Source organism: Silene latifolia, chromosome X, assembly GCF_048544455.1.
Source record: "Silene latifolia isolate original U9 population chromosome X, ASM4854445v1, whole genome shotgun sequence".
Classification (NCBI taxonomy): Eukaryota; Viridiplantae; Streptophyta; class Magnoliopsida; order Caryophyllales; family Caryophyllaceae; genus Silene; species Silene latifolia.
In genome coordinates this window covers 331507543-331525937 of record NC_133537.1, presented here as the reverse complement: position 1 = coordinate 331525937, position 18395 = coordinate 331507543, and the positions used below count along the sequence as shown (strand labels likewise).

The 18395-nt window shown below is 37.5% G+C and overlaps 1 long non-coding RNA gene and 1 pseudogene across 1 annotated transcript; both read right to left on the bottom strand.

The window, feature by feature from the left end:
* Positions 1–5575: 5575 nt before the first annotated feature.
* On the bottom strand, positions 5576–6102 carry LOC141622224 (uncharacterized). Its single transcript, XR_012532902.1, has 2 exons — positions 6002–6102; positions 5576–5908 (listed from the first exon to the last, which is right to left on the bottom strand). It is a non-coding gene; the product is annotated as an uncharacterized LOC141622224 (long non-coding RNA).
* Positions 6103–7405: 1303 nt separating this feature from the next.
* LOC141622223 (stearoyl-[acyl-carrier-protein] 9-desaturase, chloroplastic-like) lies at positions 7406–9496 on the bottom strand (annotated as a pseudogene).
* Between the last annotated feature and the right edge of the window lie 8899 nt (positions 9497–18395).

Here is an 18395-nt window from a genome sequence, read left to right as displayed (position 1 = left end):
TTAGCTACCATTATCTTCATCCTAATTGATATTGTCTCCATTCCCTATAATTTAAATGATATAGTAGTAATTTCACTCTATTACTGCAGGGTGTTGTGACACGAGTAGAGTAGCTGCTGGAGGGATGAAGTCTGAAATTGTTTCACGAGACTTGTCGCGGGATCCGAAAACTATGCATAGCGGGCCTTACACTAAGCACCGTGTGAGTAAAGTCGGTGGCTTGAAGGCAGAATGTGGTCCGAGAACGCACAAGGTGAAACTGGCACGCTGGGATGTGTGCGGAAATTCAAGTAGTTCCAAGGAGGCACGAAAGGGTATTTCGTTCAGGTGGGAGTGCACGCCCCGAGGAGCGATGGGTGAAACCCGATATGTATGGTTGTCGTTAGGAACAAACTTGGATGATATTGGGTCGAGGTTGGACTGTACCTCGATTGGGCTCTTGCAGTCGGCATGAGCAAAGACGCGGTTGTATTAGGTGGATCAGGTAAATGAGGTGTTTTCGTGGTACCTCCAAAAGTGTCGGGAGGTGGGAGATTTGTTGACATGATAGTGGGTTGTTGACAATGGGTCCCTCCATTTTTGGAGTGAAGTAAGTTTGTCAACAAATTTGTAGTAACTTACGGAAAGTAGTATGGAATGAAGAAAGTGGTGGGCGCCTAGCATGAAGAAAATGGTGCTCTTTGTGCAATTAAGAACGTGTAGAAGAGTACGAGTTCTGCTATAAAAGGAGATGAAGTGCTCAGTTCTTATGCATCCCTCAATCATCATAAGTGAGTTATAAGTGTAATAATAAGAGTAGTCTTTAAGTCTCTTGTGTATATTACTCTTATTGTAATCTTTGAGTGTGATCAATAAAATCCTAGTGCAACCGCAGTGAGGACGTAGCCAATTTGGTGAACCTCGTTATATTTGTGTCCCTGTTATTCTTGTCTTTATTATTGTGTGTGTGGTCAAATATATTACCCTACGAAAATCCCCTACATAACTGAAAGTAGTTGAAATCAAATCAAATGCATAGAAGACTTCCCGAATACAGCTAACATGAAAACTTAGTAAAAGGTGATAATTAAATAGAAGTGGCTAAAACAATTGTATAATTCCAATGAAATTTCTTTATACGCTATTAACAAAATTTATTGAATCTTTCAAATGATGTCCAATCGTTACCAATTTTATGCGATTAAACTAAAATCAAACCCTAAAATCTTAGATCTATAGAATTTAGGGTTTTTTTGATAAAAATAATCCAACCTATTGCTGACCTGCTCAAATTAATCCAAGCTAAACATAATCCCAAATTAATCTAACAATTTCCTTAATTTAACTTTTATTGACTTAACTAAAGGGCAACTTTGTTTAACAAGTCACCCTTCAACTTAGTTCATTACAAATCACCAGTTTTCACTTTACCTTGGATATTTCTCTTTAATCTTTCATCTTCCTTCATACTCCACCATTCACTGTCTTCATCATCTACCATTTTTCATCATCATCCGTCACTTTCCTTCATCATCCTTCAATTTTTCCATCGTCTTTCTCACTTATCTTCATCGCCATTGTTACAATGTCAATGAATAAGGTAAATTTCAATTTACAGATTTATTTTTTTCAATTCATATATTGTATATTCTCTAGTATTAATTCGTCAATTAGTTTTGATTTGGAGTGAATTTGATTATATATATTTGCTATATTTGTTATTTTTGTTAATTAGAGACTCACAATTAAATTGTTATGCTTTCCTTCTTTTACCCTAATTATTTCATCATTTTTATTGAATAATTGTCATCTCATTTGTTTAGGGTAATATGTGGGAAAATGTTACCCTGAAAATGTGGTATGGAGGGTCTTTTACCAGGAATGAATTAGGGTTTGTTTATACGGGTACATTATATAGGACTACTTTTGTTGAGTGTGATGAATTCTGTTGGTTTACTTTATTGGAGGAGTGTGAGAAATGTGGGTCATTCAAGAGGAATGTTGATGCCATCTTCTTCATGAATCCTGATGTTGGGTTGGAAAGAGTGATAGATGACAGTGGTGCCCAGGTTATGTGTAACCTTGCTATGAAAGAGAGAGTAGTTGAGTGCTTTATTGTGTTTGCTGGTGATGTTGCACATTTAATGCATTTGATAAACTTTGGTGAGGGTAATGGGACAACAATTGTGAAAAGCTCTAGGAAGTTGACTCTTAGAAGAAAAGTAGACAGTAGAATAAACACCCAAAAGATTCCTCTCCCAAATAAGGGACCACTACCAAATGAGCCCATTAAATATTCAGTCAATACTACTACAAAACAAAAGAAAAAGAATCATCTCCAACAGTTGTCAAAAGCCTCTCACACCACTACCACACAAACCTTAAAAGAATCATCTTCTAAAGCCACTGAACAGGAGAGCCAAGTTACCACAGTTGACCAAATAACATCAAAAAAAGTTGTCCAAACAACCTCACCAAATAACCTCAATCACACCAATGTTGAATAATTTTATGATGTTAATGATATAAGAGTGGCAGATCTATTTGAGGTATATGAGGAACAGGCAGATCTGGCATGTTTGAATGCTAATGATGCAGAATGTGAGGATGTAAGTGAGGGAGAGGACCCTGGTTATAACCCTGATGATGAGTCTTTAAGTGATAATGAAGATAGTGAGGTAGAGTTAGTGGATGAGGCAGAAATTGATACTGAAGATCTGGATGAAGAGAATTTTATTGAAGAACAATATGAGTCAGATGAGGTGTCAGGGGATGAGGAGACTAAAGAAGCAAGGCAGAAAGTGAGGGAATGGAATGCAAAAGCCCTTGAAACAGCAAAACAACTTCAATTACAAGCCTCTTCAACACAATTGCCTGGTCAGGAAACTGAGGTTGTTGTTGAAGAAGTGAATGGAAATTTGAGTGATTATGACAAAAGTGGGGATGAGATAGATACCCCTTGTGAGAGTGATGAGGACCCTATACCTGGTAAGAGGAGGAGATCTTCAGTCCCAGAAGTTAATGAAAAAACAGATTTTTCAAAGTTCAAATGGTCAGTAGGGATTAAATTCCCTACAAGAGAGGTTTTTAGGGATTGTGTGGCAAGGTATGCCATAACACAGGGTAGAAATCTGACATTTGTGGTGAGTGATAAGAATAGAGGTAGAAGACTTGGTGTGAGGTGTAAACAAGGCTGCCCATTCAAGTTATATGGTAGTTGGGATAACAAATTGGCTTGTTTTATGGTGAAGACTGTCAAATTTGCTCATAACCGTCAGAGGACCATGGAGAGCAATACACAGTTGAAGTCAAGCTGGGTTGCCAAGCAATTACTTGAAGTTTTCAAAGCAAGACCTCACTGGCCTGCTGCTGATATAATAGACACAGTTAGGAGGGCATATAAGGTCATCATTAAGAAAGACTTTGCCTATAAGGTTAAGTACACTGCTCATAAGCTTTTACATGGATCTATGAGAGACCACTATAGCAAAGTTGGAAGTTATTTGAAAGCTCTTGAGCAAGAGTATCCTAGGAGTGTCTTCACTTTGAAAACAAACCCTAATGTCATAAGTTCAATTCCAGTATTCCATAGACTATTTATTTGTTTTGAGGCACTGAAACGAGGTTGGCTTGAAGGGTGTAGGAAGATATTGTGTGTAGATGCTTGTTTCTTGAAGACATTTCTTGGGGGTCAATTGATAAGTGCAGTGGGCAGGGATGGTAATGATCAGATGTATTCCCTTTGGCATAGGGGGTTGTGGAAGGGGAGAACAATGAGAGTTATGAATGGTTCTTCAAAGAGTTGAAGAATGCATTAGGAGAGGAAGATGGTGCTAGTTGGACCATCATTTAAGATGAACATCAGGTACATCTTTGCTAATTCTCTTTATTAACTGCAGAATATCATGATTGCCCACATAGCCTCTTAATTTTTCCTTATTAAATTATTCTTAAATTCTCTTTATTAATGTAGAGTATCATAATAATGGTGGCAAAGAGTTTCCAAAGGCAGAACACAGGAGATGTGCCAGACACATCTTTGCTAATTGGCACAAATCTTACAAAGGTGAGGAGATGAAGATGTTGTTCTGGAACTGTGTCAAAGCCTATAATCAGGCTGATTTTGATGAAGCAATAGCAGCATTGAGGGAAGTAGATCCAAGAGCAGCAGAATCCTTCCTAGCATGTAATCCTACCCTTTTTTGCAGAGCCTTCATCAGTACAAGCACAACAAATGATGTGATTGTGAACAACATGGCTGAGACCTTCAACGCATTTATCATTAATGCAAGATCAAAGCATTTGCTATACATGCTTGAGGATATTAGGACGTTGTTGATGCAAAGATTGGTAAAGAAAAGAATGGAGATGGAGGCATCAACAGCAATAGTATGCCCTAATATTCAGGCAAGGCTAGAGAAGGAGAAAGAAAAGGCTGCATATTGCACACCTCTGTTGTCAAATGTGAATCAGTACCAGGTAAAAGATGGCCTAGATGAAGTAAAAGTTGACCTGGCAAAGAGAACTTGTACATGCAGGAAATGGGATGTCACTGGAATCCCTTGTTACCATGATGTGGGTGCCATATTTGATATCCATGCATTGGCAGAGGATTATGTACATCCTATGTACAAGAGGGAAGCTTACCTTAGATCATACAACTATTCCATAGCTCCATGTCCTGGAGAAAGACACTGGCCAAAAGTTGAGCAGCCTATGATCCCTCCACCTATCAAGATTGGACCTGGAAGACTCAGGAGGAAGAGAAGAAGAGATCCACATGAGGATCCAAAAAGGAGTGAAAAATTGACCAGACATGGGCTTGAGATGACATGTTCTATATGTAAATCAAAAACTCACAACAAGAGAAAGTGTCCTCAAAAGAACCAAGTTCTTCCACCACCACCTAAAAGAGGAAGAGGGAGACCTAGGCTTACTACTGTGGGAATTAGAGAAGAACAAGCCTCAACCTCTCGGCCTTCATCATGATGTAATCGCACAACCCACCAGGATAGGAAAGGGTAGAAGGGTAATTAGAGGAGGTAGGGGGTGCTGCAACGGGGGATAACAGAGGAGGTGGAACGGGAGGTAGAAGAGCGGAGGTGGTTGGAGAGGCAGAGGTGAAAGGGTAAGATTATTCTGAAGTTTTATTTGTTTATGCTCTTTGTTATAGTGTGTAGTTTGTATTGATGCTCTTTGTTTTCACTGCAGGCACCTCAAGGTCTTGGTGTCCTTATTGATGATCATGGAAATGCTTTCACAAATCGCCAGGAAGTCGAGGGGACCAAGAAGCATTTTGTCACCGATTGGATCTACCATCAACCTTCCACCCAAGTTTCAACAAACTGCGGCCAACATAGGAGCCACTCTTGCTCTTGATGTTCTTATTTTGAAGCAGAAGCCATTTTGAAGTGCAATCAGAGTCTTTGAATGATTAATTTGAATGACCATTGTTGTCATTATGAATTGCAGGCACTTGCCTTGATGTATTTGTTGGATTATTTTGATTAACTTAGCTATGTCTCCTTTCAATATTGTAATGTAATGGCAAATTTGGCAAAACAGTGACTGTTTTAAATGGTAATGTCAAGGCAAATTCGGAACAAATGATCAGTCTATTGCAATTTCTCATATAAATCAAGCACTTTTACATAGCATTCTCCAATACTTCATTACATTTGCTGGGATTACATATGTTCTATCAACCAACACAAAGCAAAAAAAAAACCCAGGAGCATATCAAACACCTCATAACTAATTTCTCTCCTCTATAATGTTTCCTAACTTCATGCCTTAACTCCATCAACTCTCCCTTTAATTTTTTATTCTTCATCTTCATTGTACTGATCTTCTCTTCATACCAAATCTTCTCCATTGAATTCATACGCATATCCATCTCCTCTTCAAATACAAAAAACCCACAACCTTGCTACAAAGACCAATAACAGAGAAATCACCATCAAAATATGTGTATCAAACTAATAATCAAATCAGAAAAAAAAAAAAAATTTAAGGAACTTACAGGCCACAAAGAACACCCGTAAAACATTTTTCCAGCATTAACCCCATTGTTCACGCACTTCAAAACAGCGGGTAATTGGTGTTTGCATAACACCTCTTTTCTGACATTTGTGCTCCTTGAATATGAAGAAGATGAAGAAGACATCAGATTATAAAGAAAGAAGATGAAGATTTGGGGAATGAACAAATCTGGGGAGCAATGAAGGAGATAAATAAATTTGGGGAAATAGTATAAAGAAGGAAAATGAAGATTTTTGTTTTGTTGGAAATTAAAATTGAAGGAGATGAAGATTATATAAAGAGTAGAAGAGGGAGAAGAAGGTAACCTAGAACTAATTGCATAAAACCGGTTACAACAGGTAAGTTTATGAGGGAGAGCAATAAAAGTTAAATTAAGGAAATTGTTAGATTAATTTGGAATTATGTTCAGCTTGGATTAATTTGAGCAGGTCAGCAATAGGTTGGATTATTTTTATCATAAAACCGTAGAATTTATAGGAAATATTGACATGTAATTGAAATGAGAATGTAAATAGGCTAACCTGATTAAATTTCAGAAGATAATCTACTAAGTATACAAATGGCCGATTAAAATTTTAGGAGGAGAAGATTAACTGCGGCATAATACGGAGTAGTCGAGAAATCAAAGATGGTAAAGAGTATATAAGAAGAGAGGTTGGAAGAGAAATAGGGTTAGGGTATAGGTTGAGCGGGAAAACTTTTTCTGTGGTTGTGACACGTGTACAAATTAATGTATAGTGGTTCTTGTATTATACTTATATATAGATAGATATAGATAGATAGACTTATATATAGATAGATAGATATATAGATATATAGATACTTATATATAGATAGATAGATATCCTATTCTAATATTCTCTAATAGTTTCAACAATTCGCGCCAACGGATCAGCAATCATCTTGCTCTCTTCAATCACATCAATCAAAAGAAGAGCAATTGCTAGGCAGGCCTGCTAAGAAAAAAAATGAAAAATTGACCACTTTCGTAGATCAATAATGGGTATTCCGTTGAAAGAACTTTAAAAAAAATTGCACGGTTTTTAGAATTGGTTCACCTTAACTCAAACTCAAACTTTTATCACTATAAAAATCGATATACATTGAAAAGTGTACATTAAAAAATAAGTTGCCATTTATCAGCAGACAGCAGCAGCAGTTCATGATGTTATAGTGTTCTCTACTGTTTGCCATTCGTGTAATCGAGCTGCTCGTACATGCAATAGATTGCAACTTAGAGAAAAATGGACTCAGAGCCAGGGTCGACATGATCCTTATGTATAGCTCAGAATTCATGGTTTAAGAACATGATAAATTTTTAAGCACATTACAACAGCATTGATCTAACAAAACAGTTTCAACAAAGCTCCTCTTCTAGTCTTCTGCAAGCCTTTAACTTATCTAAACAGATCCAACAAACTTAAGTAGGCTCAATTAACTAATACAACATCTCAGGATGAAAAGGAGATTAATATTAAGCACATTACAACTACAAATTTCGTCTATTCTTAAAATGCTCTTGGTTTCTACCCGACAAACAAAAGTATCTACAGACTACAAAGCCTTCGCATTTTCTAACATGACGAATACCTGACTAAAGCATGCTGAAAGCCAGGGATTAGACGAGGCCAGATTCTCCTTCCGTTCAATTGAGAATCGGGTTACTAGACGATCAACTCTTTGTTAAAGATCCAGCTAAATGGAGCGAGGGATGATTGTTTTGCACGAGCTTGGGCTCTCTCCTCCAGTTTCCTGATTCTCGGAGCCAACCCGCATAAATAATCTTGGGCTTTACGTCCCTCACCTGATAAGCCTGTCAGGGTTGCTACATTCCATCTTTGCACTAAAAACTCGAGAATGTCAGCATAGTCTCTTGCAGTGTAGACCCCCCTATGCGTTGAGCGACAGAGGAGTAGTTCTCGAAAAGGTTGTCGTCATTACCATCGTACATTAAGTGGGCCGGCATAGATACTTTCTTTCTCATCATATCAGCCAGAGCCAAAACAGTGTCGTTTGGGTCAATCTCAAAGAGCTTTTCAACAATTTATGTGTAGGCAGTTTCATGGCGCTTTTCATCAGCAGCTATAATCCCACAAATTTGTGCCAGTTTAAGGTCTCCACAAATTTGGCAGTTTCATGGCGCTTTTCATCAGCAAGCATTGCTGTATTACCATGCGATATGAAGGTAGCTCTCTCTTGGAAAGAGGTGTACACAAAACCAAGATATGGGTTGTTTTCAGCTTGTGGATCCTGTCAAAGTTTCAACAAAAATTCACTCCATTTAACCATGGAAACTGCTTTACGAACGAATGTCAATGCGTATAAAAGGGTATGCACAATACATTAAAGTTTACAGTCCAAACGCAAATGACTTTTATGATGGGGTCAAGTCAGGGGAGTTTGGAGCAGGTTAATGCAAGTTCGGGCCTACTTTGGATTAATTGTGCTGGTCATATCCAAGTCAGATCAGGTTAGGCTGTTCGGGTCGAGCCATATCGATCCTCAGTAGCCTTACTGATAGTGGTTAGTGGTTATTGGTTATTGGTTATTGGTTATTGGACAGCTAATAGTGTATACAGAGTAGCATTTCAGCAGACGGCAACAATTGCGACCCACATGTCAAAGCAGTAAATATACTTCACACCAAGATCATTTAACTAATGAACCAACACCCATACCACATGCCCATTAACCCATGAATTGAACTCAAAAGATAACCACCACATTTTGTTAATTCAGGACCGTCTCATATTAGAATATGTTAGGAAAAAAAGATCAGCTATAAACCAAACATTCATCTCATCTGTAATATTAAAGGATAATTTAGGGAGAGACAGAGGTGAATGAAATACAAAAGAATCTTACCATCCCTGATCCAATAAGGTATTGAATAGTCTTCTCTATTTGCTTCATGTCAACTCGTCCCGAGAGATAAAGATACTTGTTCAAGAGATCACCATGCCGGTTCTCCTCAGCAGTCCATGCCCTAGTCCAGACAGCCCAAGGAGCAAGGCTTGCACCAGTCTCATCTCGGACTCTATCCAAAATTGGTAGGGCTTCCTCTGTGATCATATCTCCTACCAACACGACAAGGTAGTCATCGGGAATTTCTTTAGTTTGTTCCCTAAGTTCCTTGATTTGGTCTTCAAATCCTTCGGATGCAGGGTCTGGTAGAAAATCTTGTGGTTTCCAACATTTCTCAACCGGCTTTAGAAGCACCAGGAGATTTTGTTCAGCAGCGAGTGGGTCTTCTGGATGTGTACTTCCTTTGGGGGCATGTATGCTTTCCTACCATTTGGAATTTCCCTGTATTAATAAAAGCCATTAGAGTCGATAAAATAAGACAATGAAAATGCATAGCACAAAGAAAAGAGCAAAATGCTCAAAACAAAATCAATTTGCCGATATACTGTAGTTCCGCCAATGCACATCAATCGCAAATTAGTAACCAATGCAATGCAAAATACTCGAGTAATTGATACCCAACCCAAGACCATATCGTCTTAGCAAACACTGTGCACAGACAGAGGAGTACACAGAGACAGCACTTAGACCCAAAATCAATGGAAACAATCCAAAGAGAATCTAATGCATCTTTTGATACTGTAAATTTTATAAAGCATATCAAATGAGAGAGGCCAGAAATGAACGTTAAGGAACCTTGCTGTGTAAAAATTCCAAGATACTACCCACTCCATACTTATCAAACCAAGATACAAGCATCATCTTCGGGCTCCAAATGAGCAAGTATCAAAGCAAATGAGGTGCTACAAAACGTATACGTGATAGCACAATAAAGACTCATGTTAATTAGGATTAATTGCTATCTATTAATGTTATATTATGGGTCATTAGTTTACGTTTTGCAAATAATTGCTTTTCTTATCCTTTACTTGTGATTTGACTAATTAAGGTTCATTTTGTTAGACCTTTAGAAATGGTAATGTAACATGTTGAGAATGGTTATATTGTATGGTTTGGTGCATTGTAATGGGTTGAAGATTTGAAGAGAATAAGCCATGTGCTTGTTCAATGAAAGTCGAAGACAAGGTCAAGAGTCAAACCGTCAAAGCCAACAAAAGTCAAGGGTCAATCCTGAACCTTAGTCAACCAAGGGAACAAGTGAAAAGTCAAGAAAAGTAAGTTAATGGAAGAATTGGAGCCTTGGCATATACAAACAAGAGCCAAAATGAAGAATTAAGAACTCGGTTTCACAAGGGTCAACTTCAAACGAGTATATCTAGAGTTCTAGAGCTCGTATCGACGCAAGAATAAGTGGAGGTGAAAGCTTGTGATCTTAGCTTTTCAACGGTAGGTCGCATGCCTTATTTGACCAAGAAACGAGAGAGTTATGGCTCTCGCAAGTTGCTGCCCAGGAAAAATCGCAGTCTGCCAAAGTAACGGCAATCTGCCATGGTAGACTGCCAAGACCACGGCAGGCTGCCGTTTTGACTGGAAACGAGATTCTTAATTCCGTCATATGTTCCTATTGAAAGCCCATTTCCCTATGCCTTGTTTTTAGACTATAAATACATGGTTGTATTAGGTTTTGGGGATCCCTTTTCACCTCTTTTTTTTTGCAAAAATTTTATCATTTCATTCAATAATGAAAGAAATTACAAGAGTATTTTTTGCAAAGACTATCCACTATACAAAAGCTCATAAACTAGCAACAATAAGCGAGTATTGCTTATGATGAGTCCACATTAGGAGACGTGTAGTCGGTGTAGAGACTAGAAATTTAACCTTCCTAACAATTTACATTTACATTTACTTTTCACCTCCTTGCCATCAAAGATCTTATGCTTTGCTTTTAATCTTGTAATAATTAGACCTTAATCATTTACATTTTCATTGTAATCTTTCCACAAAAATTGGGTTGTAAGACAATTATGGAAGCCTAATCTTCCATTACTTGGTGTAATTTCATTCAAAGTTTCCAACTTTGGTATTATGCATGAATAAACATACCTGCTGCACCGCGTAGGAGATGTCGGGTCGTGTAAAAGTGAGGTACTGCAAGACTCCTATATAGTGTCGGATCCGAGCAAGGAGTATCAGATGTGGCACTAAGTTTGGACTTAGTATCAGATGTGGCACTAAGTGAGGTACTGCAAGGCACCTGCTATCCATGACAGTCGGAATTCTGTGGGCAACGGTGATTACAGTGCAGTCACAAAATTCTGTCCGGATTGTTTTCTGAAGGATCATGTCTGTTGTATTATCAACAGATGCAGTGGCTTCATCAAGCACTAGTACTCTGCTTCTTCTCAGCAAAGCGCGGCCTAGACAAAATAGTTGTCTTTGTCCCATGCTCCAGTTTGATCCATCCTGCAAAACTGACATGAAGTTTTTCGCGTTAGCTCACTTTTGTAGGCATCATATATTGTAAGAAAAAATTGGCCAAAGAATTTACCTGTAGAATTTAACCCCTGAGACTTATCTTGGACGGATTCTTTCAGCTGACATTTTCCAAGAACCTTCCAAGCACAAAGTATTAACATCAGTTCTTGCCTTCATTGTTTCATTAAATTCTAATGATTATTACTCTCTACTTGATGGACTGAAACTTACCTTCCAGATTTCTTCATCAGTGTGCTGACATAATGGATCCAAGTTAAACCTAACACTGCCATTGAAGAGAGTAGGATCCTGAGGGATGATACCAAAGCGTGACCTTAGGTCATGCAGGCCTATTTGTCGAGGGAGGCAGCAAAACCATGCACAGGGCTACTGAGGACAATACCATGCGGTGTTGAGGGTTTCCACTCTCTGAATTAGCCACTCACTAGCAGCAAAATTGTGCAAGAAAGGGCTTGAATTTTTGTGTAATTATTTGTTGGCTTTCTTTGTTTATCCACATTAATTCATTAACTCTCTAAGTATATGCCTAATTTCTCATTTATTTCGTGTTAACTTTGAGATTTGTTACATTCATAATATTTTAACTTTTAGATCCATTTTAATAGGTACTCCCTATCTTACGTTACACTATAGTCAAATTATTATTATACATCGATGTTGTATACAAGTGCATTGTTGCTAAAACAATTGAAATGGTTATAAAATAGCTCATTTCGTACACGAGTATTATAGTATTACTCCATAAACTCTCAAAACTCGTTATTATACTGTTTAGCTAATTAAAATACTACAAACACATACTACTACGATAAATCATAATGATATAGGGATTAAAAGCATTTAATTTTCTACGGAGTACTTATCAAGCTTGCATTGTATTTAAAAAAAAAAAGTGTAGTTTTTAATATAGCTCAGGCATACACAATTCCTTGTTTCACCTCTTGCTGGTTTTGTAATGGGTTGTTTTTGTTTGATTTCATTAATATTCTATCATTTGTATATGCCCTTTAATTAATTAATTAATTCCAGAACCATTAAGGCATACCAAAATTGTATTTCGCAGTTAATTATTCTTGAACAAAGCTAATAAGGAGTACTCGGTATTTGTAAAATGGAATTGGTGGAAATTGGAATACAAGTACACAAACTTGCTAAACGGCAGCACCAGCAACAACCATTTTAAATCTCGAATTCTGTTTAAATAAAAACCGTTAGTTTGGAACACACACTACTACAATATTGATCAAAGAGAACGGTCAATCACCATTCTTAAAGCCATTTTGGACCGTCCTGTGGCCAAGCGTTCTCTTTTACTTAAGAGCGCGGTTGAAATAAAGTCAACCCGGTCTCTTTGTAATAACAACCAGAACGGTTGCGCCAAATAACCGTGCTCTTTGATATATCAGAGAGAACGGTTGCATATAGTAACCCGTCTCTTTGATAAGGTAGTTTTCTTTGACGGGGATGTCAAATGTTTTGGCGCCATTGCTCACCTTTTCAAAGAGAACGATTATAATGTACAACCGTTCTCTTTGAACCTCACAATTTTTTAAAAAAAATCTGTTTTTATCGTAACCCCTACACGATTAAATCGTATAGCTCATATATATAAGAATAAAACCCGTTACAATTCAGAAACTCCACCAAGGTTTACGCAAATAATCTTCGCATTTAATTTGAATCCATAAGGACAAATCCTTGAAAAAATATACAAAATCCTATCATGTTTTTAAGAGCCTACAATATCGAAAAATACGCTACCTCGTGCAAAACATAATGCAAGTGCAAATATCACTTAGTCGTATACAAGTGCAAATAAATTGAACTTCAAAAAGCTGTAATCACCATCTTCATTCACCATTGCTCGTTGCCTTAAATTGAGTGTGGATGTAGCCCAAATATTCCGCACCTCATCAATTTGCTCAACCGTATGTCTTTGGGGAGTTAAGCATGAACTATATACACACGACACCCAAAAATGTAGTTAATATACTATATATGATGTGTGAAGTAAAATAATTACATACGAGGGAAATGAGAAAATTAAAACAAAGGGATGGAAATTATTGAAGTAAAGAAAAATCCATACATTTGGGAGAATATTAATATATCTCCTTTGATAATCTCCAACATATAGCGACAACCATAATTTCCGCATAATACGCTACCAAAAGGCCGTGACAAAGACAATTATTGAAATATAATACTCCATATAATAGTAGGTATTGACAATAAAGAAGATACACCTTAATTAATTTCTAAATAAGTATAGCTTGAAAGCTAGTTAGTACAGTGAGTGCAAACGTCAACAACGAGCTGTTTCCATGGGTAAAAAGGTGAATATCACAACATCAGTCAATACAGCAATGGCGATTCCCACATCTCCAACAAACACTATACATGAAAAAAGAAATCATATGAGACTGTCATAGTTCAAGTAAAATACACCTAACAAAAGAAGAGAGGTCACTAAAAAAACCAAGGTTGATAAGGAGAAGGAAAAAGTAGTGTTGATTACCAAAAAAACCATTAATAGCAATAAAAGAAGAATAGCAATATGCCAATATAGCACCGTTTGTATAACCACCAAAATTGTGAATAAGGTGGTGAAGGAATTATGAAGCACTTGTGTTGTCTAGTGTCTACAATACTCCCTGTTATTTTTGGAAAGTCAAGGATATATATATGTATATATAGGGACGGGAAAATCAAATAAACGGAGAATACTAAACACTTTGCAAATGCAATTTAGTGGAAACTGAGCTCTTAATGCATATTCTTAATATGAAGATGAGAAGTTGAATTGGTGACGTAACGGTGCAATTGAAGAATCTACGGTTTATTACTTTTCATATAGTAATTTGGTTGTATTTATGATTTTATCTACTTTCCTATTGGCTATGCTTGAGACATAGAGTTAGAAAAGGCAGTATGTTAAGACTCTTGTAATGATGCCACGTCAACTTACTACTATGTCTACCCTTTTTATATTATTTATAGATTTTTCATGAGTTCAAGTAGCTCTAGTCCGGTTAAAATTCAATAATATAGAGTAGAAGTAGACCTGTACTCGGGCCGGGCTGGCCAGGGGGCGGGCCGGACTCTCCTGGTCAAACCCGGGCCAGGCCAGGGGGAAGGGACGGGCTTGGCCAGGTCGGGCCGGGCTGGGATATGCTTGACCCGGGCCAGGACCAGAGGCGGGCTAAGGTCGGGCCGGGCTGGCGGGCCTTACCATTTTATTTTATTTTATTTTTTATTTTTGCTAAATTGGCGGGCCAAGGCCGGGCCGGGCTGGAATTTCAGGACCCGGGCCAGGCCAAGGTTGACGGCGAGCTAAGGCCGGGCCGGGCCGGTTCAGGCCAGGCTGCATAAAATAACGGGTTAGGGCGGGCCGGGTCCGTGTCGGGCCGGGTCAGCTCGTGCTGATGGCCAGCTCTAAGTAGAAGGTACAAACCTATTCAGTCGAAGTGCTTTGTCTGAAGGCAGTGTTTCCAGATCCAATATGTCACCTCTTGTAAAGAAATTCACACCTTCTTTTGACACAGTGACAACTACTGTCACAATACTATTAGCTTTATTAGCTCAGATGACTGCAGAGAGCATCCGTATATACACAAATAAGATCAAATACATGGTTATGATTAAATTAGCAGTTCTTATACAAATTCCCACGGGAAAAATATGGTTTTTGATGTTCGGAAACTACTTCAAAATCATCCTTTGTCTTTATATTGTTAAATTATATAAATTCTTCAGAAGCTGCCCGATAGCTTCAACTCTCGCACCCAACATTCAGATTATAGGAGCTTCACGATTAGAATTAGCACAACGAATTTGGGGCTGTTTTGTTGGGGATTTTTCAGTGAAATAACAATGCACAAAATGATAATTAAATTTGTAACTTTAGAGGTTTAGAAATCAGGTGTAAACAACTAAACACCAACAAACTCGAAAACATATCCTCTTAAATCAGGCTACAGTGATATATTGAATGAGTAAAATAACAAGAAGCTCTCTAATGTACACTACAGAAATTAAATCAGGCTACAGAAATTGAATGAGTATTTCATTGTATAGGATTATGCATCAATTTAGTCTCAAAATGATTTGGGTCAAATTAACTCCTCACCAAAATTTTAACAACTTAGGTAACCACCAAAATTTTAACAAATAGAATGTCGATTGTAGTATAGTCTTAAAAGCAATAAATTATCGACTTTTGAGTGTCTCTAGAGTTGTTAGAGCAGCAAGTGATGAATTATAGTTGTCTAACTCTAAGGGTTCCACAACAATTTGGGTGGATTAACTTGAGAGGAAGTCCTATGTGGCTTCACTTACCCTTACATTCAAGGTAAGTACGTTTTCTAACATACTGCTACCACCATGTACCGTCACAAGAAAGGGAATTGTATATTTCATAGAGCTGTCAAACCAACCCGATCAGGAGAATATACAAGAATATAACCTGAAATCCGAATTCATCTATTCTACTTGAGTTTTCATGTCTGAACACGTATCCGTAAACATCTTGCTCGTAATACACGCTAATTATAACGGCGACAGTGACCGACCCCAAATAGACCTACATGAATGCAAACAGACTTGAAGAGAGGGCACTGACTGAGTTTACTCATATTAATTCAAATGATCCGTCTACTAGCTCTAACTATGTAAGATTCATGGTGAAAGTAAAAAATAACTCGGTATAATATTGTGAATGTATATTAGAAGAGATTGGAAAATCATGAATCAAGTCAATCAACCCCAAGTACGAGTTCTTCGTCCTACACTAGGCCTGTTAACACATTACTAATTTACTAGAAATACGAAGCATAAATTTTTTTACATTGTTGATCTCTTTAACTAATTATCATGGGGCAGGAGTGTGGCACAAACACAATCATATTCAACATAAGAAACAATTATTGATCAATTACAAAACATTAGTCCAATTTTGATTTTCAACATATAAACCCTATCCCTTCTTTCCATTCAATTCTATACATTTTCCTTTTTAGGCCAATTCGATTAATTGTATACCGTCACAATATTCAGACCACTAAGTAATTATCGCATTAAAGAGTTAAGAAATATGGTCTTACCAGTAGAATCGGCAGCAAGAACGATTGGCGACGACAAAGGCGTGCGCAACCAGAAGTTCGAGCGACCAAGGACAACCAAGGGATGACACAAGTACAGGGAAATCACACCGTGCAAGGGGAAAACCAAACCGTGCTATGTCGGAAAAGATGACGGAGGCGGTGGCAAAGCAGCGACTAAGGAGAAGACTCAGCGATGGTGGATTATTAGGGTGCGTTAGTGATTCTTCTTAAGGCGTAGTGGTGAAAGGCGAAAGCGATGATTGTTGTATATGAATTATGAAAGAAATAGAAGGAAAAATGCCTAAACGACAAGCCATTGAATAGTCTTTAGGGAGGGATTTAATCGAGAACGGGTGATGATAGAAACCGTGCTCTTTGTATTTTCAAAGAGAACGCTTCTCGATATTAACCGCTCTATTTGATTTTTTAGGACGGTTGGTCAAACCTAACCGTGCTATTTGTTAATTTACGAGTACGGTTCAGACAAATAACCATTCTCTATTGAAATTCTATATGCCCGCCCACACTAAAAATTAAAAAGAGACCGGTTCCGTTAGCAACCGTTCTTTAAGTGGCGTTCTCAAAGCCTTAAATTGTAGTAGTGACAATATATTAATACATGTGTATATATAAATATTGGAACACAATCCTCAAATCGGTTGCAATTTAGCATGTCATAAGAGAATTTTGTAGAGCAAATCACAGTAATATTACAAGGAAATCTTATAATCACAATTTTTTTTTTTCTCTGTGTTTTGTCGAGAGTGTGTATTGAATCTTCCAATCATGTTTGGTTATGTAAATAGTAATAGCGATAAATATTTTCTTGGGTGGATTAGGTTAATATTAGACGAAATTTTTAATTTAAAATATGAGTAAAATTTTGTTTTTTTCTTTCAAAATCAATTGGACGAATTTTCTTCCTTTTATCTGGGGTGGATTAGGTTAATTTGTTTTCTTTTAAAAGAACGGGTTCGACTACTAAATAGGGCGATGATCACTTGGTCACTGCAACCCCCGAAGGGGGTGGCTTACTATAGTTATCATAAAAGGATGAGGTGTTAGAAGATTAAGGTAGTGAGGCAATGAGGCTTTGTTCTTTTGGACCGAATAAAGCTTAAGTAAACTAAATTGAATTAAACTAAAATGTGAACTAAATTGAAGTTATGTGAGCTGAATAAAGCTTAAATAAGATGTGAGCTGAACGAAAGTGAGTTGAATGAGAGTTGAAAATAACATAGCATGAGAGTCAATCGTAAAGACCTAGCTGGTTGGTTCATAAACTAGCCTGGCTCCATAAAATCATTGTAACCGGTCTCCAATCTGGTCAAAGTGAAAAAAAAAACCCTCAAAGTACTTGTAAAAGTTTGACCGATTCAGTCTAAATCCGAAAAAACTGAAGTTAAAGGGTGCCGGTTTAAATTCCCTCTACTAGTTCGGTCTCTGGTTTTGGGGGAAAGTGGTCCTCCGGTCTGATACAAAACCCCGACCTCATATGTCCAGCAATTTAGTAATGTCAAAAGAGAATCAGTAGAGGAAATCACATTATTAACATAAAAGGAAAATATGTACCCAAAAAAAAAAAACATAAAAGGAAAATCTTATATCACAAAGTTTAGATTTTTTTTCTTAAATGGGGTTTAAATCCAAAATATTTACAAAAATTGGGCTCCTTTCAAACTATTTACAAGAAATGGGTCCACGTCATCACAAAGAACGGATTTTTCAGTTTTTTTTATAAAACAGAACATCTCGTTGTGTGAGACAGCGAGTAGTAATCAATGACTTGGCTCCCTAACATGCTTGCTTCATCCTCTTCATTCTCCTTGCTCCTTCCACCAATCCATGAACTACTACCACCATTCTCTTCCTCTAAGTCCCCTTATCAAATACACCCATTTGTTTGAG